We start from the raw sequence: 24789 nt of genomic DNA, 5'->3' as shown, positions 1-24789 counted from the left end.
GTTTTTACTTCGGAAAATTAAGGATTTCCCAAATGTGATAACATGTTCCAAGCTACAACGTGGTCATATACCTGGGAACACATATATACGTTCTAGCGAAAGTGAACGTTTCAGGCGAAGTATCCCATCACTGGCGCTACTGCACCTTCACTGGCCCTTTTAGTGAAAGTGGATTACTGATTCCAGTTCTGTCAAACAATACACATCGACTACGGATAGCGCACTGTCACTAGTGAATGTATACCTTCACTGCCAAGAGGTAAGGAATGTGAACCATGGCTGTAATAACAAAACAGTCGTACTTCTAAAGTTGCATTTAGCACTTGTAATTTGAAAACATAGTCATATTATGTAAAACTGATTTATTGCAGCAAGGACGTGCACCGTGGCACTTTGAGTTGTACAACACATTTTTGTTTTTTCAAAAGCATCTCAGAGTCAGACATTTTTGCTGGCAGCTGAAGAATCACTGGCCGCTTCCCATGCCGGCCGTGGTGGCCGTGCGGTTCTAGGCGCTACAGTCTGGAACCGCGCGATCGCTACGGTCGCAGGTTCGAATCCTACCACGGGGATGGATGTGTGCGATGTCCTTAGGTTAGTTAGGTTTAAGTAGTTCTAAGTTCTAGGGGACTGATGACCTCAGAAGTTAAGTCCCATAGTGCTCAGAGCCGTTTGAACCATTTGAACCGCTTCCCATCGGCTGAGACATCGCAATTCTCCTCTCAGAGCAACAGTTTTCTCCGCTGGAACTTCCTCCTCTGAGATTATTCTTAGAAGGCAAGTACTGAACTGGGACCTGAAACAAAATGCTGTAGCCGCAGTGCCATATCGTACCGTCCCTTCCGTAAGCGAGGGAATTTGCCCCCCTCTATGCAGCGGTGTACGCAGTTCTCTAAAAGAGCGTAGCTTTCCAAAAGATTGGAAAAGGGCACAGGTCATCTCCGTTTGCAAAAAGGGGCGTCGAACAGATGTGCAGAACTATAGACCTATGTCTCTAACGTCAATCAGTTGTAGAATTTTGGAACAAGTATTATGTTCGAGTATAATGACTTTTCTGGAGACTAGGAATCTACTCTGTAGGAATCAGCATGGATTTCGAAAAAGACGATCATGTGAAATCCAGGTCGCGCTGTTCGTCCACGAGACTCAGAGTGCCGTAGACACGACTTCCCAAGTAGATTGGGTGTTTCTTGACTTCCGGAAGGTGTTTGATACAGTTCCCAACAGTCGTATAATGAACAAAGTAAGAGCATATGGACTATCAGACTAATTGTGTGATTGGATTGAAGAGTTCCTAGATAACAGAACACAGCATGTCATTCTCAATGGAGAGAAGTCTTCCGAAGTAAGAGTGATTTCGTGTGCCGCAGGGGAGTGTCGTAGGAGCGTTGCTACTCAGAATATATATAAATGACCTTATGGATAACATCGAAAGTTCACTGAGGCTTTTTACGGATGATGCTGTAGTATATCGTGAGATTGTAAGAATGGAAAATTGTGCTGAAATGCAGGAGGATCTGCAGCGAATTGACGCATGGTGTAGGGAATGGCAACTGAATCTCAATGTAGACAAATGTAATGTGCTGCGAAAACATAGAAAGAAAGATCCTTTATCATTTAGCTACAATATAGCAGGTAAGCAACTGGAAGCAGTTAATTCCATAAATTATCTGGGAGTAGGCATTAGGATTGATTTAAAATGGAATGACCATACAAAATTAATCGTCGGTAAAGCAGATGCCAGACTGAGATTCATTGGAAGAATCCTAAGGAAATGCAGTCCTAAAACAAAGGAAGTAGGTTACAGTACACTTGTTCGCCCACTGCTTGAATACTGCTCACTGGTGTGGGATCCGTGCCTGATAGGGTTGATAGAAGAGATAGAGAAGATCCAACGGAGAGCAGCGCGCTTCGTTACAGGATCATTTAGTACTCGCGAAAGCGTTACGGAGATGATAGATAAACTCCAGTGGAAGACTCTGCAAGAGAGACGCTCAGTAGCTCGCAGGCCACCATCTCTCGTCCCTGTTCAATAGAAGCCATCGGCCGTCCTCTCGAGGACGAGACCCAAAATCGACATCCCTGACACCCTGAATATGGCCTTCCCCACCACAGTAGTATAATTGAGCATTCGAGCATTCGCGAACGTTGTGGAAAATTATAGTACACTCTCGAACCTTTTGGAAGTCTGTGTAATATTGTGGGATATTCTGGAAAATTATTGTCGAGCCATCTGGAGGATTCTGCAGTCTGGAACCGCAAGACCGCTACGGTCGCAGGTTCGAATCCTGCCTCGGGCATGGATGTTTGTGATGTCCTTAGGTTAGTTAGGTTTAACTAGTTCTAAGTTCTAGGGGACTAATGACCTCAGCAGTTGAGTCCCATAGTGCTCAGAGCCATTTGAACCATTTTTGAGCCCATCTGGAGGATTCTGTAATATACTTTAACTTTCATGATTGCTTTAATTTTAGCAGAGTTGCATACTTGCGAATTACTTTTCAATATTATTCCCAAAGGCGACGGTAAATTTCAGTCCACTGCTTTCTTTCGAATAGTTCCTCCGACCGAGCCTTCGTTCCCAAACACACCTTCAGACTCCCTGTAACGAGTGCTGCACTGGTGCACTCTCAAAATCGAGCCACCTTAAAACAGTACCTCGCAGAGATGTAATACCGCCCGTTGTCACACCTCACAGAGATTTTATTTGTTGTTGTACCAATCGAGCAGCAGCATCCACGACCTCATGAACTTCTTCATTTCGGAGTAGCACTTGCATTCTTCGTCCTCATTTACATTTTTCATCTATTCCAATCTCTGTCTTCCTCTACAATTTTTATCCTCTATAGTTCTGTCTAGTACCATGCACATTATTCTCTTATGCTTCAACTCATGTCTGTACCATCCCGTCCTTTCTTATCAGCGATTTCTGTATGTTTCTTTCTTTCTTCACCGATTCTGCAGAGAACCTCCGCATTCCCTAACAGTGCATCCAATTTTCAACATCCTTCTGTAGCACTACATCTCAAACGCTTCGATTCTCGTCTGTTGTGGTTTTCCCGCTGTCCATTATTCACTAGCACACAATGCTATGCTCCAAACGTACATTCTCAGCAATTTCTTCCTCAAATTGAGGCCTATGTTTGGTACCAGTAGACTTTCTTTGGCGAGGAATGCATTCTTTGCCTGTGTTAGTCTGGTTTTTATGACCTCCTTGCTTCATCCGTCATGGGTTATTTTGCTACCAAGACAGCGGAAGTCTCTAACTTCGTCTATTTCTTGATCATCAATGTTGATGTTACGTTTCTCGCCCTTCTTATTACTTCTGATTTTCCCTACTTTCGTTTTTCTTCGGTTTCCTGTCAAATTATATACTCATCAGACTGTTCATTCCATTAAACACATTCTGTAATGCTTTTTCACTTCAATGAGGATAAGAGTATCATCAGCGAATCTTGTCATTGATATCCTTTCATGGAGAATTCTAGTCCCACACTTGAACCTTAATTTCATTTCTGTCACTGCTTCCTCGATGAATAGGTTGAACAGCAAGGACAGAAAATTGCGTTTCTGTCTTACACCCCTTTTAATCCTCGTCTTCGTTCTTCGTTTTCCATTCTAATTGTTCACTCTTGATTCTGGTACATACAGCCTATTTCGTTTTTCCCAATAACTTTTCCTAGACGGACAGTTTCGATGGAACTGTTTGTTAATTACCAACAGTACTAATGCTACCACTTCATTATAAGTAAGTACCGTGTACAGTGTCTAACAGAGAGTATGGTTTGTAAGTATCACTTTGCTATAACACAAGTAATTTTCAGGTAGAAGCGAATTTTGTCTTTATCCGCATTTTTATAATTGGGCATTAGTGGGTAAACATCACGAATTGGAGATATAACATTATTGGAGACTAGCAGAACATAGAGCTAGCTGGCTTTTTCAAATACAAGGAGCATAGCGGCAACGGCGAAACCGTCTTATGATTTCACGTCAAACGGCTGTGAATGTATTTGATACTAGTCCGTACCCTTTAGAATTTCTGGCTCTCTAGCTACGGATAGTATGTGTGGCGGGAGAAGATGTTAGTTCGGTTTGCGAGCATTTTTTTTTTTCGTAATGTATGTGTGTGTGGGGGGGGGGGGGGGGACAACTTCGCTCCATTGCTTCTCGCTGGTCACGCCTTTGTAAGGGATGTAAAAGAACTGATTCTCACTTCGTAATTAATCGTCTTCCTACATACGGTAGTTATTTGTGAAGGCAATCTCGGCTCTATAGCTTCGTTTCTCGTTGACGTCCGGTCTAAAGTTTATATCTTTGGGCTAGTGCATTTTAGGATAAAGATTCCGTGGACCCTTTAACCACGCTGTATTATAAGTTAGAAGTTTTCTTCATAGATGCTGCCGTTACCCGTCACAGTAAAAAGCGCATAGACACGAAGAAATAATTAGAGATACCGTTGGCGACGTGGAGGTACTTCCTAATTGGCAGGCTACTGGAAAGGAACTCCGTGTTTTCTTTCCCTCTCTCTCTTTCTCTCTCTCTGCCTCGACAAAAAAGTCATCCACTTTGAAGTGCCAATAAGCATATATTAGACGTGCTTTCTTACGCTTGCAGCTGTGTGTCTCACAGAAATCTTTTTGTGACCATATATCAACTGATTTGACGCAGGAGCCGTGACTTCCATTTAAGATATAATCTATAAGGCACGCCGGGTTCCCTTGTTAACTAACGAGCAGCCCGCCGTAAATTAAATGAGGAATAATGCTTTCGGTGCCTCTTAGAACCAAGCCAGGGTCGTGAGCTGGTGAGCTACTGTTATCCCTCGCTACCGGAGTCGGCATTCCAGATTTAACGTTTTTCTTGCTTTCTTAAATTACTGCAGGCACATAACCTTTTCCATACAGAGCCACAGGTTGGCACCTTCACCGCATGTCAGTGTTGACCCTTTCCATGGAACACACAAGTAGAGCAATACAGTCTTATTTTTGGAGTCGGCCTGCGTTCTATGAACAGTAACAGGTAGCCTAAGGCTGTGCGGATTTTGTACTATGGTCCGAAGTTGATGAGTGCCTCTGGATTAAGAAACCGGTTATATTCGAAAGAGTTGAGGAAGAAATGTTTGTGGGTGATGATCTTATAACCGTTTTCAGTACGTCGAGTCTTGCAGTTCTCAAATATTGAAGAAAAGGCATTTTTAAATGTTTTTTACCTAAGCTGCTGTTTATTTACTGGCTGATTAGTTTAAGGCTTAGCCCGTTGTCAGAAGCCTTGTACGAGGGCAGTTCAATAAGTAATGCAACACATTTTTATTCTGAAACAGGGGTTGTTTTATTCAGCATTGAAATACACCAGGTTATTCCCCAATCTTTTAGCTACACAACACTATTTTTCAACGTAATCTCCATTCAATGCTAAGGCCTTACGCCACCTTGAAGTGAGGGCCTGTATGCCTGCACGGTACCATTCCACTGGTCGATGTCGGAGCCAACGTCGTACTGAATCAATAACTTCTTCATCATCCGCGTAGTGCCTCCCACGGATTGCGTCCTTCATTGGGCCAAACATATGGAAATCCGACGGTGCGAGATCGGGGCTGTAGGGTGCATGAGGAAGAACAGTCCACTGAAGTTTTGTGAGCTCCTCTCGGGTGCGAAGACTTGTGTGAGGTCTTGCGTTGTCATGAAGAAGGAGAAGTTCGTTTAGATTTTTGTGCCTACGAACACGCTGAAGTCGTTTCTTCAGTTTCTGAAGAGTAGCACAATACACTTCAGAGTTGATCGTTTGACCATGGGGAAGGATATCGAACAGAATAACCCCTTCAGCGTCCCAGAAGACTGTAACCATGACTTTACCGGCTGAGGGTATGGCTTTAAACTTTTTCTTGGTAGGGGAGTGGGTGTGGCGCCACTCCATTGATTGCCGTTTTGTTTCAGGTTCGAAGTGATGAACCCATGTTTCATTGCCTGTAACAATCTTTGACAAGAAATTGTCACCCTCAGCCACATGACGAGCAAGCAATTCCGCACAGATGGTTCTCCTTTGCTCTTTATGGTGTTCGGTTAGACAACAAGGGACCCAGCGGGAACAAACCTTTGAATATCCCAACTGGTGAACAATTGTGACAGCACTACCAACAGAGATGTCAAGTTGAGCACTGAGTTGTTTGATGGTGATCCGTCGATCACCTCGAACGAGTGTGTTCGCACGCTCCGCCATTGCAGGAGTCACAGCTGTGCACGGCCGGCCCGCACGCGGGAGATCAGACAGTCTTGCCCAACGACTCACCGTGCTTTTGTCCACTGCCAGATCACCGTAGACATTCTGCAAGCGCCTATGAATATCTGAGATGCCCTGGTTTTCCGCCAAAAGAAACTCGATCACTGCCCGTTGTTTGCAACGCACATCCGTTACAGACGCCATTTTAACAGCTCCGTACAGCGCTGCCACCTGTCGGAAGTCAATGAAACTATACGAGACGAAGCGGGAATGTTTGAAAATATTCCACAAGAAATTTCCGGTGTTTTCAACCAAAATTGGCCGAGAAAAAAAATGTGTTGCATTACTTATTGAACTGCCCTCGTATTTTTTATTTAGGATATGTTTGGTGCGGACAGTTCCATTTATGTCACACTTAAGTGCATCTCAGATCTTCATTATCCAGCATGATATTACCCACGTGACAACGATATTTTACGTGCAGTGGAGAATTTGTTCTCATTGGATTACACTGTGTGTCGACGCTGACTTGTTTATCGTAGGTGTTATCGTAATTTTGGATCAGCACCTGTCAAAATTACGATAACGTCTGTGATAAAAAAACCAAGCAAATAAGCAAGACTACACACAGTGTAATCCAATGAGAACAAACTCTCTATTATACATAAAATATCGTTGTTACATGACTCACATCATACTAGACAATAATAAGCCACTGTGGTCTGTGCTAAGCAACGCTTGAGGTGAAAAGGGTGACGCCATTGGACAGTGGGTGACTGGATACGAGTGACTTGGAGTTGTGACTCACTCTGTACCCTGCGGTGATCCGATTGAAGGGTTTGTGTTTGACGGATGCTAGAAAACGTTACGGTATGGGGCCGTTTTTCATGGTAAGTGTGTGGTCCCCTTTTTACTGCCCAGAAAGCGATGCATAGAGATCTATACGGACACACTTTACAGTATTGTTTAGTGCGTACTGTAAGGAACAGTTAATTTACTAATACATTTTTTCGCGTTTCGATGTTAGCCGTCACAAGAGTACTGATTCAGCTACAAACCAGAGGACTTCGCAGTTACGTGGTTGAACTGAACGAACGTGGATAGTGTACTCATGTATATTTTAAAGTTATTTTGTTGTCTCCAATTTTGTTATTTTAGTTACGTTTTAATAAATGTTCCAATGTTTTAATATTGATATCGATCTGTATCCTTAATGGCATTATTAGCTTCTCCGTATGGTTGTATGTCACGTGCCTATGTTTTTGGTAAAGTGCCTTCTATTGTATTTATCCTTTTCATACTTTATAATGATTTTTGTTATCATAATGTGACAACTGACATTCCTATGGTTATTTCCTGTATATATGCCGTCTAGTAATAAAGAAGTTTCTTTGTTTCTATTTATACAGATGTTCTAGATGTTGGCCAACTATGTACCACATGTTAAAATTACTCAACGTTTCGGCCATTGAACTAGCTCCATTTTATCAGTCCAAATTACCCAATATCATTGACATCATATACTTGTAAATAGTTATTTGTGTTGCTCTTGTTTTTCGTGGGTGGCACTGGTGATCAACATGGATGTACTGTGGCACCACCTAGTGACCAATTCGTTGTACCTCTCTGAATTTGCGGTATCGGCCGCCATCCGCTCAGCAGGACTTTCAAATACAAGCGCCGCCAGTTACGCCGCTGCGTTTCCTACAGCCACTACCACGACACGAGGCGCTTCCACGAACGATTACGCCTCTGCCAATGAGATGCAAGCATCACCTCTCTGGAGCTCCAGCGGCGGTTGTATTTAGTTGGTGTATTCATGGAGTAAGTTCATTTTGTGTGTTTGTCAGTTTAATAACATTTACAGACTTTCATAGTGGCCAGGAGCCAGCCGTTGTGGCCGAGCAGTTCTAGGCGCTTCAGTCCGGAACCGCGCTGCTGATACGGTCGCAGGTTCGAATCCTGCCTCGGGCATGGATGTGTGTGTTGTCCTTAGGTTAGTTAAGGTTAAGTAGTTCTAAGTCTAGGGGACTGATGACCTCGGATGTTAAGTCCCATAGTGCTTAGAGGCATTTGAACAATTTGAACCATTTCAATCATAATGGCCAGGGATGGGCATCTTATGAATAGACATTATATTGAAGAGTGACAGATTTATAAACCTATTGTATCTGTATATATTTTTACATTCAAACGACAGTCGCTGTGTATACAGCAACAAAGTTATGTATTATTTTTACTATTTGAAATTAGTTATAGAATAAATTAATATTTGATTGCTCTGTTTATGAACGGCATTTGTTCCTCGCCTGTATCCACTAAAGAACCACAGGGCGTGCAGTGGAAGACATAACAGTATTCACAATCTGAATTCTGTCAGTGCATTCATGTTCGTTACAAATCAACCATGGAACTATGTAATGCTCTGGTTTTCACCTGAGCCACAGTAGGTATCTTTCGCAAAATGTTGGATGTTTCTAGTCTTTATGGATAGTATGGTTCCACTTTACTAGACGAGCCTTATCTATTTTTATGTGATGTACCTTCTGTTTGCTTTAAGCTAGCCCTAAGTGCTTCCATAAATTCATATATGTATCTGCATATGCAGATCCGGATAATGGCTACCGCTAAAACATGTAAAAGTGCATTAATAAATGATGAATACTGATTTCAAGTTTGTGTGCACTACAATTCCTTCATCTGCGACCAATTCAGCGTATGCAAACTACTTAAATTATTCAACATGGTCGCCTCCCTCCTGGGTGCCTTTATGCCACAACTCTGATGAGTTAGAACGCCGACATCACTCCTCATCGTCCAACATCATTACGTTCTATGTATTTTACACATGTTGTTGTGGGGACCTCTGTTTATTATACATATTTCTTGTGAAAGCCAAGATCGCTTGATCTTAAGACCCTTATTTCAATTACTAGTTTCGACAGAATCATCCTGCCATCCCGGCCGGAGTGGCCGTGCGGTTCTAGGCGCTACAGTCTGGAACCGCGTGACCGCTACGGTAGCAGGTTCGAATCCTGCCCCGGGAATGGATGTGTGTGATGTCCTTAGGTTAGTTAGGTTTAAGTAGTTCTAAGTTCTAGGGGACTGATGACCACACCAGTTAAGTCCCATAGTGCCGTTTGAACCATGCTGCCATCTTCAGACTGGCACTACAGTTGCGTATACGTTCACACACATGTGCCGTCGACATTTTGGGAACAATGTGTTTACACTTTACCAAAATGTCGATGACACATGTATGTGGACACATACGCAAAGTGTAATGCCAGCCTGAAGGCAAGAGCGCTATTCTGTCGACACTTTAACTGGAACGAAGGTCTTAAAATCAAGTGATGTTGGCTTTCACAAAAAATATGTACTACCTTCTCTGCTTTTGGCTCTTGATGAGCAATTGCTTTCCAGTCCTCCGCAGACATTCTGACGCGTCATCGAAAGTGTCCCCAGAAGAGTTCAAGCTGTCATAAAGGCTAAATGTGTACGAACGCCACATTATTGTCAACTGATAGGTGGCTGATTATCTTCGCTCACATAGGGTAAGTGCCGAAACCTGAAACAGTCATACTTCCAGAAGGTTTTTATTGAAACTCACTGGCACTTCCGGAGCCGAAGCATGCCCGTTTTCAAAGCTGGCTTGAAACTGGACGTGGAGATAAAACACATTAGTGAAGACGTCAGCGTCCTCTTCCGGCATCGTCGGTCGTGGAGAGAAGCGGCCGAAACCTGAGACAGTCATACTTCCAGAAGAGTTTCATTTAAAATTTCGAGCACTTCTGGAGCCGACGCATGCGTCTTTACAAAGCTGGCGCGAACTCGAATGTGGAGACAAACGCGTTAGTGAAGATGTTAACGCCCTCCTCCGGCGACCTTGATCGTGGAGAGAAGTGTCCGAAACCTGAGACAGTCACACTTCCAGAAGGTTTTCATCGAGACTTTCTTCTGGAGCATATGCACGCGTGTTAACAAAGCTGGCACGAAACCCGGTCGTGCCGATAAATGCATTGGTGAAGACGTTACCGCCCTCCTCGGGCATCCTCGGTTATGGAGAGAAGTGGCCGAAACCTGAGACAGTCATATCTCCTGAAGGTTTTTACTGAAACTCTCGGTCACTTATGGAGCTAACGCAAACGTGTTTACAAAGCGGGCATGAAAGCGGACTTGGAGATAAACACGTTAGTGGAGATATTACTGCCCTCGTCCGGCATCCTCGATCGTGGAGAGAAGATCTTCTGGCCATTGATAGGGCAGTAGCGACGCAGCCAGGCCCCGAACCCTCGTGGCAGCACGTGAACCGAGACGCCAGCAGCGGCGGCAGTGGCGGGCGCCAGAGATTCCGCCGCGATTGGAGAATCGGCGATAGCATCGCAGGCGCCATTAGTTCCGGCGTATCCGCGGGACGGAATAAATTACGAACCGACGCAGAGTGTGCGCCACGCACCGGTCGGCGCGTTTTTACGCACGGCTACGCGCCGCAGCGGCTGCGTCGCGTCGCTCCGTAGCTGTCCACAGCGGCCTCGTCCGTTGCGGTTCACTGGCTGCCGCCGGCCCACGCCCTAATCGCACACCACCCACCACACAGCAGACAACAGCCAGCGCTCTGATTTACGACGACCGTACGTCGACCGCCGTAACTCGACAGATCGCCTAGCACAGTTCGTCCCACGTCTATTACTGTAACTACAGTTCCGTAGTTTTGGTGCACGAGACAAATGGCGTAGTAAATGGTAGGATTACCAGTTGTATTGGTAACACTGTTAGGGAAAGAAATATAACTGAATGCGTAAGACAGATCCTCGGACACGATGGCTTCTCCATATTTCTTTTTCTTTTTTCTTAACTGTTTGTTTCGCACATAATTAGAACCGCACTTCATTCAGTACTAGTTCACTGTGCATTTTATATACCTACAGTATATGAATTGCATTTTTATGTAATAAAAATAGCTAATCGTGGAAAATCTGTGCTTTTATGTAGCACAAGCAATTACTCCTGATGCAAGTATAGTTCACGTGAGCCAACATAAAAATATGTGTTGTTGCTTTTGTGGTCTTCAGCCCTGAGACTGGTTTGATGCAGCTCTCCATGGTACTCTATCCTGTGCAAGTGTATTCATCTCTTGGTCTCCCTCTACGATTTTTACCCTCCACGCTGCCCTCCAATACTAAATTAGTGCCAATGCCAATGGCTCTGAGCACTATGGGACTTAACATCTGTGGTCATCAGTCCCCTAGAACTTAGAACTACTTAAACCTAACTAACCTAAGGACATCACACACATCCATGCCCGAGGCAGGATTCGAACCTGCGACCGTAGCAGTCTCGCGGTTCCGGACTGAGCGCCTAGAGCCGCTAGACCACCGCGGCCGGCGGACTAAATTAGTGATCCCCTGATGCCTCAGAACATGTCCTACCAACCGATCCCTTCTTTTTTCAAGTTGTGCTACAAACTCCTCTTCTCCCCAATCCTATTCAGTGCCTCCTCATTAGTTATGTGACCTACCCATATAACCTTCAGCATTCTTCTGTAGCATCACATTTCCAAATCTTCTATTCTCTTCTTGTCCAAACTGTTTATCGTCCATGTTTCACTTCCATACACGGCTACACTCCATACGAATACTTTCGGAAACGTCTTCCTGACACTTAAATCTACACTCGATGTTAACAAATTTCTATTCTTCAGAAACGCTTTCCTTGCCATTGCCAGTCTACATTTTATATCCTCTCTACTTCGACCATCTTAAGTTATTTTACTCCCCAAATAGCAAAACTCCTTTACTACTTTAAGTGCCTCATTTCCTAATCTAATTCCCTCAGCATCACCCGCCTTAATTCGACTACATTCCATTATCCTCGTTTTTCTTTTGTTGATATTCATCTTATAACCTCCTTTTAAGACACTGTCCATACCGTTCAACTGCTCTTCCAAGTGCTTTGCTGTCTCTGACAGAATTACAATGTCATCGGCGAACCTTAAAGTTTTTATTTCATCTCCATAGATTTTAATACCTACTCCGAACTTTTCTTTTGTTTCCTTTACTGCTTGCTCAATATACAGATCGAACATCATCGGGGATAGGCTACAACCCTGTCTCACTCCCTTCCCAACCACTGCTTCCCTTTCATGTCTCTCGACTCTTATAACTGCCATCTGATTTCTGTACAAATTGTAAATAGCCTTTCGCTCCGTGTATTTTCCTCCTGTCACCTTCAGAATCTGAAAGAAAGTATTCCAGTCAACATTGTCAAAACTTTCTCTAAGTCTACAAATGGTAGAAACGTAGGTTTGCCTTTTCTTAATCTAGCTTCTAAAATAAGTCATAGGGTCAGTATTCCCATATTTCTACGGAATCAAAATTGATCCTCCCCGAGGTCGGCTTCTACCAGTTTTTCCATTCGTCTGCAATGAATTCGCGTTAGTATTTTCAGCCGTGACTTATTAAAATAGTTCGGTAATTTTCACATCTGTCAACACCTGCTTTCTCTGGGATTGGAATTATTATATTCTTCTTGAAGTCTGAGGGTATTTCGCCTGTCTAATACATTTTACTCACCAGATGGTAGAGTTTTGTCAAGACTGGCTCTCCCAAGGCTGTCAGTACTTCCAATGGAATGTTGTCTACTGCCGGGGCCTTGTTTCGACTTTGGTCTTTCAGTGCTCTATAGAGTGATTGTTGCACCGTGTGCAAACTCTACGAATTGATCGATGAGAAGGTACGGGACAAAAAAGGTCTAATAAACTTGTATCTAGAAATGCATGGTTTCCATGTTAGGGACCATTTATTGGATCATAAATTTTTACAAAGACTGCGGTCTAATACGCTTTGTACCATGCAGCCACAGTTGCAATACGTGTTGAAAATGGTTTCCATATACCTCAATGCAAGCGTGAACGAGCCGTAGCACGTTCACATCGGCCATGCTGCATCCGAACAGTGTCAAGGGCAGCATGAATGCGCTGCTCCAGTGTCTACACATCTGGAATAGGCTCTGCATACACGATGCTCTTGAGACGGTCCCGTAACCAGAAATCGCACGGGTTGAGATCCGATGAACGAGCAGGCCAAGCAACTGGACCACCTCGTCCGATCCACTGACCAGGGAAGATACAATTCAAATGCGTCCGGACGTAAATGGTGAAGTGGCTGGAGCACCATCATGTAGAAACCACATAACCCTTCGAATCATCAGTGGGATTTCTTCCAACAGGGGAGGCAAAGTCACCCGCAAGAAACGCCGACAGTTACGGCCTGTTGGGCGACGTGGAAGGAAAAGTGGTCACAACATACGTTCGCCAGTTATCCCGGCCCAAACATTCCGGCTGCACCGATGCTCATGATTCGCTGTCACTGCACCGTAGGGGCTCTGCATACTATCCCACAGATGACTATTATGAAAGCTGAAAATACACTATGTAATTAAAGTATCCGTACACCTGGCTGAAAATGACTTACAAGTTCGTGTCGCCCTCCATCGGTAATGGTGGTATTCAGTATGGTGTTGGCCCATCCTTAGAGTAGAACACAGCTTCCACTCTCGCAGGCAGTCAGGTGCTTTCTTGGTGAATGGCAGCCCATTCTTCACGGAATGATGCACTGAGGAGAGGTATCGATGCCGGTCGATGAGGCCTGGCACGAAGTTGGGGTTCCAAAACATCCCAAAGGTGTTCTATAGGATTCAGGTCAGGACTCTGTGCAGGCCAGTCTACTACAAGAGTGTTATTGTCGTGTAAACACGCCGCTATAGGCTGTTCATTATGGAAAGGTGCTCGATCGTGTTGAAAGATGCAATCGCCATCCCCGAATTGCTCTTCAAGAACAGTGGGAAGCAAGAAGGTGCTTAAAACATCAATGTAGGCCTGTGCTCTGATAAAGTCACGCGAAACAAGACGGGGTGTACGACCCCTCCATGAATAATACGGCCACACCATAACACCACCGCCTCCGAATTTTACTGATGGCGCTACACACGCTGGCAGATGACCTTCACCAGGCATTCGCCACACACACACACTGTGCCATTGGATCGTCACATTGTGTAATATGATTTGTCAGTCCACACAACGTTTTTCCACTGTTCAAACATCCAATCTTTAAGCTTCTTGCACCAAGCGAGGCGTCGTTTGTCATTTACTGGCGTGATGTGTGGCTTATGAGCAGCCGCTCGAGCGTGAAATCCAAGTTTTCTCACATCCCGCCTAACTATCATAGTACTTGCTATGGATCCTAATATCGTTTGGAATTCCTGTGTAATGGTCTGGATAGATCTCTGCCTGTTACACATTACGACCCTCTTCAACAGTTGGTGGTGTCTGTCATTCAACAGACGAGGCCGGCCTCTACGCTTTTGTGCTGTATGTGTTCCTTCACGTTTCCACTTTACTATCACATCGGAAACAGTTCACCTCGGGATGCTTAGAAGTGTGGAAATTTCGCGTACAGACGTATGACACAGGTGACACCCAATCACCTGACCACGTTCGAAGTCCGTGAGTTCCGCGGAGCGCGCCATTCTGCTCTCTCACGATGTCTAATGACTGCTGAAGTCGCTGATATGGAGTACATGGCAGTAGATGACAGCACAATGCACCTAATATGAAAAACGTATGTTTTTGGTGGTGTCCGGATACTTTTGATCACGTAGTGTACCCCTCAGCGTAGAAGTGGCCTCATCTGTGAATAGGACTGATGACACAAATCCCGGAATCGTGGTTGCCTGGTGAAAAAACCAGTGATAATACTGTCCCCCGACGTGGAAATTCTGTCGCTAGTAAGCCCTGCACGCACTGTAAGTGATAAGGGCAGTAATGGAGAACGTTTCACACGGTCGTCTGGCCTACCGTGTGCTGACAGTCCAACTGCCTGGTACTGACACGGCGGTCGCCTTCCGCAGAGTTAATCACATTTTCCTCGATGTCTAGTGTCCGAACATTTCGGGCACGTTCTTCATGATTTCCTGCTTCCTGAAGCGACCCTGTCTCAGAAAAACGGCGAAACACTTTTACAAACATTGAGTGCTGTGGTTGTTGTCGGCAGAGGTAGGTCTCCTGATACCGTCTTGCTGGCCGCCGCGGCGCGTTGCCATATGCCTATCCGTAAGTAAACACCATGCCCGAGCCGTGGATTCGAATATGGAACCATTGTGTACAACGCTGTATCACATCCACTACAAAGTTAGTCAGTAAGTGAAATGAATCGGACACAACAATGCCAATCACTATGGCAGTAGAAGGCCTTGGGGCATGACCTATTAGAAACGGTACCACCCTCTACGAGGAACCCATGCATACTGTAACAGTTGCTGCATGGTACAGCGCTTATTAGACTGCAGCCTCTGTAAAAGTAATGACTGAATAAATAGCCTTTAGCATGGAAACCGTGCATTTCTGGACATAATGTCATTAGACCTTTTTTGTTCCGTATCCTCTCATCGATCGATTCCTAGAGTTTGTACACAGTGGAAAAAATCACCCTATATAATTATAATAATAAATATTATTTTTCACTCAGCTGAACGCTCTTCATCATGATCGAAGTTTCCTGTTATTACTGATAACCGTGAAAGTTTTTGCGAATGACACAAAAACTGTGCAATTGTTGCTATTATTGAAAGTTTTTATGAATGACAAAAACTATATTTCGCTTGTCCGTCCTCTTTCGGAGTATTGCTGCGCGGTGTGGAATCCTTACCAGGATTATCGCAGTACATCGAGAAAGCTCAAAGAAAGGCAGCACGTTTGTATTATCGAGAAACAGGGAGAGAGTGTCACGGCCATGATACAGGAGTTGGAGTGGTTATCTTTGAATCAATGGCTTTTCTGATTGCAGAGGGATATTTTCACGAAATTTTAATCACCAACGTTCTTCTCCGAATGAGAAAATAATTCGTTGGCGCCGACCTACCTAGGGAGAAACAAACATCATACTAAAATAAGGGCCGGCCAGTGTGGCCGAGCGGTTCTAGGTGCTTCAGTCTGGAACCGCGCGACCGCTACGGTCGCAGGTTCGAATCCTGCCTCGGGCATGGATGTGTGTGACGTCCTTAGGTTAGTTAGGATTAAGTAGTTCTAAGTTGTAGTGGATTGATGACCTCAGCAGTTAAGTCCCATAGTGCTCACAGCCATTTGAAACATTTGAACGAAAATAAGGAAAATCAGAGCTCGCACAGAAAGGTGTAAGTGCTTGTTTTTTTCGTGCGCTGTTCGACAGTGGAATGATAAAGAATTAATGTGAAGGTAATTCGATGAACCTTCTGCCAGACATTTGAGACTGATATGCAGAGTTTACATGTAGACGTAGAGGTAGATGTGGGACATGTTCGATGAAATATTGACGAGATTATACATATATAAGTTGGTTTTCTTATTTTACCTTTTCCTTGACGAAATGGGTGTTTTCTAGCGTTATATGATAAATCTGTGTTTTGTTCTTTATTTTTACTACAACATTCCTCTGTTTCACGTCACAGGTTAACAACTTTCGAACAAAAGACTTATACATTAACAATTTCAATTTTGCTACAAATATTGTTTATTTGTATGTAACAGACAAGAGGATAACTACGTAGAACAAAAATGTCCCGCAGGTTGCCTGGTCCTTTATAAAACCTCACTCTATTTCTAGTCAGTTCATCACTCCCGGGTTTTAGGGGAATCCTAGTAAGTCGAAAGAAAGCGATCGTTATGAGTTAACGCCCGACAGGTAGGCAGCACACCTAATGTGCAGGTAATATGCATACGACCTTAACTGACCAAAGCTATTAGGAAAGCTAGTCTTACTTATGATAACCTACAGTAGCCTATGGTAATTTTACAGTTACGACCTTGTTAACTAGTACTTAAAAACCAGTTTAAGCTATAATAGAGGGATTACACTATTTTTGTCGTGAGTGTGGCTCGAGTATGTTTCTGTAGAATTAACAATATTAGAACACAAAAGTGCAACTACGGGTTGACAAGAACACTACCAACACTATCTTTGAATATGTTCAATATCTAAATCTACCCCTGTATATCCCTCGCAAGCGTGGTGGAGGGTACCTTGTACCACTACTACTCATTTCCTTTCCTATTTCATTTGCAAACAGAGCGGGTGAAAAACGACTGTCTGTACAGGGTGGGTGAGAAGTCGCTCTATAGTTTTAAATGTCCGTAGTTTTTTTTAACAAATATTTGTTCACGGAACTCGTTGCAGTCGGTTGTCAGGACCATGAGAACGTGTGTACTACACTACAATTCCACATATCCTCTGCGCTGCCGACCAAACGACCTAAATGTACAGGAATATCATCAACTGATTTATGCAAGAATGTCAAAGGTACATTTCCGGGACAACTGTGATCCTCAGCTCCAGTTCATCTAGTGTGCGTGGTTTGGTTAGGTACACCTCTTCTTTGGCCAAAGCCCGCAAGAACAAGGCATAAAGGGTGAGGTCAGGACTTCTCGGAGGCCATTCATGGGGTCCTCGCCATCCCTGTCAACGTCCCGGAAAGTGTTCGTCCAGTCAGTCACGAACGGTGCAGGCAAATTGAGATGGTGCTCCATCTTGCTGAAAAAGGATATCCACGACACTACCCCACTGTGCTATCAGTGATCACACGTACTCATTCAGCGATACCAGTCGCTGTTGGATCAGTCAGACGTTCCGCGGTCATACCGCACCAGTCTGTAGATTTTGGTCGTCTTTGTGAACTTCCAGTTATAATTCTTGGATTTGCTTCTGCCCTACAACGGCAGTTGTGCCGATTGACGAATCTCCTAACATAAAACACCACCTCATGTCTCCAAATAATGTTCTTGAAGAAATCCGACCAATCGTTATGCCATGACAGCATAATTTCGTTCTGCTGAAGTAACTGCCTCAACTTGTGATCTTCTTCCCCTTCTGTGCCAATACTTTTGTTGGAACTTTCACGCAGCTCGTGGTCGTGCGGTAGCGTTCTCGCTTCTCACGCCCGGGTTCCCGGGTTCGATTCCCGGCGGGGTCAGGGATTTTCTCTGCCTCGTGATGACTGGGTGTTGTGTGATGTCCTTAGGTTAGTTAGGTTTAAGTAGTTCTAAGTTCTAGGGGACTGATGACCATAGATGTTAAGTCCCATAGTGCTCAGAGCCATTTGAACCATTTTTTGAACTTTCACGGTATGAATACCAGTGTTGTCTACATTATACAAGTCCTGGGGTTTGAAAAATGTGGTCATCTTATACCGGGTGGTTATAATTAAACTTTCTCTATTTAATACGTTATAACGCGGAAGCTAATTGCCGTTCGAGTCACAAACTAGGTAGCCTTAATGTCCATGGTTTCCATGCGTCACAGCGTCATCGTCTAGTTCCAACTATGGTCGCCAGGTGCCGTGATCAGTCATTGTGATTCATAGTCTCACACAAATGACCAGTCGCAGTGCGTTTTTTGGCGTATCAACATGAGCTTGGATAAAAGGAGCAGGGCATTACTGGTGAAGCTCTGTTATCAAAACAACAGTAATGCTGCAGCTGCACTTCGAGAATATCGCTGGCTGAAAGGATTACGGAAGGGTCCTCTTTCCCTACCTGCTGTGCGGAGTATAATGAAGAAGTCGGAATGAACTGGAGAACTGGGCGTCGCTCCGGGAAGAGGCCGACGACCGGCTGCAACTGAGGTGGCTGATGAAATCGCTGTTGCTATGGCAGACAACGCTGCGCGCAATTCCCGATCTTCAGGCAGTGCGCGTGCTGTGTCACGAAAGTTGAACATCCCGTGGTCCACTGTACGGAAGGTGCTTCAAACCATTCTCAAATGGTATCCATATAAGATCCATATCGTGCAGTAGCTTGCAGAACAGGACGCACAACGACGGGTTGACTTCTCTCTCCACTTTCTTGCAAGCAATGAGGTTGACGAGGGCTGACCCTGAACCATGCTACGGACAGACGAAGCTCATTTTTCTGTGACGGGTGAGGCGACCACACAGAATTGCTGAGTGTGGGGATCTTTCACTCCAGTCACTGTGCATGAACTTCCTCTGTATGGTGAACGTGTCACCGTATGGTGTGGCTTCACGGCTACGTTCGTCATTGGCCCCTTCTTTTTTGAACAGGTTGCCGCTCAAGGACCAAAGACGTGCCGCGTGACTGTCCAGCGTTACTGCGACGTGCTTCGCCAGCATGTCACACCCGCCTTCCAGGAGAGAGACGCTTTGAACTCAACAGTTTTTATGCAAGATGGGGCCCCACCGCACATTGCTTGTGAAGTCCTCCTGCTTCTCTGAAACACATTTGGAAACGATCGAATTACCAGCCGATCGTTATCAAATGCTTGGCCGGCGCGATCGCCTTATCTCACTCAATGTGATTTCTGGTTCTGGGGCTACCTGAAGGACAGGGTTTACCAGCGGACATTCATAGATAACAAGAGAGGCAACCAGCACACAAACGGGCGTGCTTCGTTCTACTGTGCAGCATGTAATCCTGCGCTTTCAGACTCTTCTAGACACTGATGGGCGCTATGTGGAGCCCCTCCTGTAGCAGTAATGGTAGCGATATGCAATGGTATGATGTACAGTAGCACCACATTTAAAATTGTTTCAGTTGAATTGGTTCTGCATTATTTCGCTTCCTCATGTCCTTGGCATTAATACTGCCAAGTTTGGTGCTCGTACGGTGATTAGTTTCCGTGTTATAACGTGTTAAATAGGGAAAGTTTAATTACAACCACAAGGTACTTTCTGCCACGCTCTCTTTATTGTAACTGATTGCTCAGGCGAGATTAGTTCCCGCTGGACGACGAATTCATAATGAAATATTCCGTTGTCGAGACGCATTCGGCCAATTCACTCCCACGCTATCTACTTTACATCATGCCTCTGGAAACTTTAGAAAAAATGGTTCAAATCGCTCTGAGCACTATGGGACTTGACTCCTGAGGTTATCAGTCCCCTAGAACTACTTAAACCTAACTAACCTAAGGACATCACACACATCCATGCCTGAGGCAGGATTCGAACCTGTGACCGCAGCGGTCACGCGGTTCCAGACTGTAGCGCTTAGAACCGCTCGGCCACTTCGGCCGGCGGAAACTTCAGACTACAGTGTAAAGAGCACACTGAAAGCTAACTTCCTGACATCCTGACTCAAGAAACAGATTGGCAAAATGTTTGCTGGAATCTGCAAGTTTGTCGCTGAATACACGGTGTTCTGGTTTGCATCCTGCTTTTAGGATCTCGTTTTTCCTCGTTTTCTGGTAAACGTCTATGCGATCAGACGTGACGTACGCTAGATTCTTGACTCACACTGCTTACAGATTTTCTGGAACTTAAAACTTCCCCAACAATAACTTCCATACTTTCTCGTGGCACCTATCCCCCTCTCCTGAACACTTACGATTCCTCGGCCTACTATAGAAAAAACGTCGTTATAGCCAATTTTCAGGCATTTATCTTACAGACATTATTGAAATGTTTCAAACTGTGTAGAAATGGAAACAAAACCAATTCGCATTCACTGGGCATCAACTGTAACACGTTATAGTCGCCCCCAAGGGCACTATTACAACTGACGCCATCATGCCACATTAAGATTAATGCTCAGTAATATACTATATTCAACCAGATATCCAAACAATATCTGCATAATTGAATGCTGGCTGACAAGTTAAAAAATTAAATGAATCTCTGTAAAGGTTACTGGTCTAGTTGGCAGTTACGTTTATATTCTGTCAGACGTGAAGCTGATTAAATCGAATTAATAATGTTCGTTAACTGTCTCCAAATTTTTCTTTTTGCAGAAAGGAATTCAGTGTCTTCATCGTCCACGACGTAGTGAATCTCTGTCTTAAAGATCAGACAAATACAAATGTCGTTAGCTCTTGCAATACAGCAAACACCAACAATGCGTAATATATCTAACAAAGAAGAAAAACTTTGCAAAAATCGTTTATCGGCTAATGACTCTGTCTGTCGTGAAATGCTCCATGTGATTTAAGAGTCAGGGAGTTCGCCTAATGCGCAATGACGAAGCTCAGCTTGGAGGCTGATCAGTTATTCTATGTTGTACATTAATATGCAATTCCGTTCTTTAAACGTGTGCGTGAATCGCAAGTCCTTCATCCTTCCCTGTATCTTACGTAGAGAAAGTATCTGGTGCATGAAATAGGATTCTATAATTATCGAGAACTTCAGTGAACGTATCTTCATTAATATAGATAATTATATTTTTTCAGAACTGAATGTGGGCATCGGACGTTATTTATAAATTACAACGTTTAACTGGAAGTAATCTGAAGAAAATCTCTCAAGTTCATAATGCCATCCAATGCAGTAAGCGTTGCTCGTTCCATACATAGCCAACTCCTGTAGCCACTTCCATATCATCACTTAACACACATACCGAGAAGTTCGTAGAGGGATGGGGATAGCATAACAGGCATAAGAAAAAAATAAAAATTAAATTCTAAGCAAAGTGGAACTGTTGTAACATATTGTTGTTGTGGTCTTCAGTCCTGAGACTGGTTTGATGCAGCTCTCCATGCTACTCTATCCTGTGCAAGCTTCTTCATCTCCCAGTACGTACTGCAGCCTACATCCTTCTGAATCTGCTTAGTGTATTCATCTCTTGGTCTCCCTCTGCGATTTTTACCCTCCACGCTGCCCTCCAATACTAAATTGTTGATCACTTGATATGTCAGAACATGTCCTACCAACCGATCCCTTCTTCTAGTCAAGTTGTGCCACAAACTCCTCTTCTCCCCAATTCTATTCAATACCTCCTCACTAGTTATGTGATCTACTCATTTAATCTTCAGCATTCTTCTGTAGCACCACATTTCGAAAGCTTCTATTCTCTTCTTCTCCAAACTATTTATAGTCCACATTTCACTTCCATAAATGGCTACACTCGATACAAATACTTTCAGAAACGACTTCCTGACACTTAAATCTATACTCGATGTTAACAAATTTCTATTCTTTAGAAACGCTTTCCCTGCCATTGCCAGTCTACATTTTATATCCTCTCTACTTCGACCATCATCAGTTATTTTGCTCCCCAAATAGCAAAACTCTTTTACTACTTTAAGTGTCTCATTCCCTAATCTAATTTCCTCAGCATCACGCGACTTAATTCGACTACATTCCATTATCCTTGTTTTGCTTTTGTTGATGTTCATCTTATACCCTCCTTTCAAGACACTGTCCATTCCGTTCAACTGCTCTTCCAAGTCCTTTGCTGTCTCTGACAGAATTACAATGTCATCGGCGCACCTCAAAGTTTTTATTTCATCTCCATGGATTTTAATACCTACTCCGAACTTTTCTTTTGTTTCCTTTACTGCTTGCTCAATATACAGATTGAATAGCATCTGGGAGAGGCTACAACCCTGTCTTACTCCCTTCCCAACCACTGCTTCCCTTTCATGTCCCTCGACTCTTATAACTGCCATCTGATTTCTGTACAAATTGCAAATAGCCATTCGCTCCCTGTATTTTACCCCTGACACCTTCAGAATATTTCTACGGAATCCAAACTGATCTTCCCCGACGATGGCTTCTACCAGTTTTTCCATTCATCTGTAAAGAATTCGCGTTAGTATTTCCAGCTGTGACTTGTTAAACTGATAGTTCGGTAATTTTCACATCTGTCAACACCTGCTTTCTTTGGGATTGGAATTATTATATTCTTTTTGAAGTCTTAGGAAATTTCACCCGTCTCATACATCTTCCTCACCAGATGGTAGAGTTTTGTCGGGACTGGCTCTCCCATGGCTGTCAGCAGTTCTAATGGAATGTTGTCTACTCCCGGGGCCTTGTTTCGACGTAGGTCTTTCAGTGCTCTGACAAACTCTTCACGCAGTATCATATCTCCCATTTCATGTTCGTCTACCTCCTCTTCCATTTCCGTAATATTGTCCTCAAGAACATCGCCCCTGTATAGACCCTCTATATACTCCTTCCACCTTTCTGCTTTCTCTTCTTTGCGCAGAACTGGGTTTCCATCTGAGCTCTTGATATTCATGCAAGTGGTTCTCTTTTCTCCAAAGGTCTCTTTAATTTTCCTGTAGGGAGTATCTATCTTATCCCTCGTGAGATAAGCCTCTATATCCTTACATTTGTCCTCTAGCCATCCCTGCTTAGCCACTTTGCACTTCCTGTCGATCTCATTTTTGAGACGTTTGTATTCCTTTTTGCCTGCTTCACTTACTGCATTTTTGTACTTTCTCCTTTCATCAGTTAAATTCAGTATCTCTTCTGTTACCCAAGGATTTCTATTAGCACTCGTCTTTTTACCTGCTTGATCCTCTGCTGCCTTCACTACTTCACCCCTCAGAGCTACCCATTCTACTGTATTTCTTTCCTCCATTCCTGTCAATTGTTTCCTTGTGCTCTCCCTGAAACTCTGTACAACCTCTGGTTCTTTCAGTTTATCCAGGTCCCATCTCCTTAACTTCCCACCTTTTTTCAGTTTACATATTCAAATATTTGTTGAAATAAACTACGTTTACCTGGAAATTAGTAGAAAAACATTTCAGAAAATTTTCACATATTGACATCATGCAATACATTATGTGACTTTCTATAATGTTTGTATAAGTTTTAAATGTTTTACAATTAGCTGTTGGTACCTTCTATTCATAGTTACCAGGTGCCACAAGATGGTCCATGTATTTGCAAAAAATAGTAGGATGTTTAGTAAAAGGTTTGACATCAGCTGATGGTGTTAGTACACAAGTATGTCTTTCGTGAAACACATAGCAGCTGTGGAGTTCGACTCTGAGCTCGTAAAAATCTCAAAACTTTGATGTTTCCTTACGAGAAATTATTGCTACTCCTTCACATAAGTGATGGTGCAAAGATGTAAAGCGAAGAAGCGAATGTGATAGCGACACCGTTACACCGTTGCATTCGTTAATCCGTTGTCGGCGACTGTTGCGTCATTCAAATGAAACAGGTGGTCAGCTGCCCCGAGCAAAACACCTGCCTCAATCACTCATGCCAATTTCCGATCCTGGTGCCCATCATTATCGAATGTTTGGCGGGACGATGAGTGATTTCTGAACGCAGCTTCATCAGACATGACAACTCTTTTCTGATTGCCGGTTGTCGACGTTTCCATCGCCCACTTTTTATAGGTTTCTTAACAACAGCCTTTAGCAATAATGAAGGATAGCAGATCAGATGAAATCGTTTCGGTCCTCATGCTGCAGAAGCTCCAGGTAGTAACTGATAAATTACTCCTGAATTTGTAATTACAGCACTAAGACTTGTTGTGCAGCAAAGCAAGTGTTGACTGAACGGTAAAATTTTATTGAACCATGGCAACCCTCATAATTTTTTTACAGAGAGTGGTGTTGGATGCTGACAAAAAAAATAGGAAACACTAGAGTTCATCACATCCGAAATGAAAATGTAAAACTAAGATTAGGTGTAAGTGTTCGTAGTATACCGGAAGAAATTGAAGGACATCAGAGAAATAGTTGACTCACCTTGAAAGAATGGCCCACACTAGATATAAAGATGTGTAACTAAGAAGTTGAAAGGAAACATAGTGGAGGAAGCCCGCAGAAAAGGTGGAAAGAAAAAATTTGA

General features: G+C 43.7%; 1 protein-coding gene across 1 annotated transcript in view; it reads left to right on the top strand.

Annotated features, from left to right (window-relative positions):
• LOC124775268 (homeobox protein unc-4 homolog) overlaps nucleotides 1–24789 on the top strand; it is a 485704-nt gene that overhangs the window by 345128 nt on the left and 115787 nt on the right. The gene's annotated exons all lie outside the window — the stretch shown is intronic.

This window comes from Schistocerca piceifrons, chromosome 2, assembly GCF_021461385.2.
Source record: "Schistocerca piceifrons isolate TAMUIC-IGC-003096 chromosome 2, iqSchPice1.1, whole genome shotgun sequence".
Taxonomy (NCBI): domain Eukaryota; kingdom Metazoa; phylum Arthropoda; class Insecta; order Orthoptera; family Acrididae; genus Schistocerca; species Schistocerca piceifrons.
This window is presented reverse-complemented; position numbering and strand designations above follow the sequence as displayed.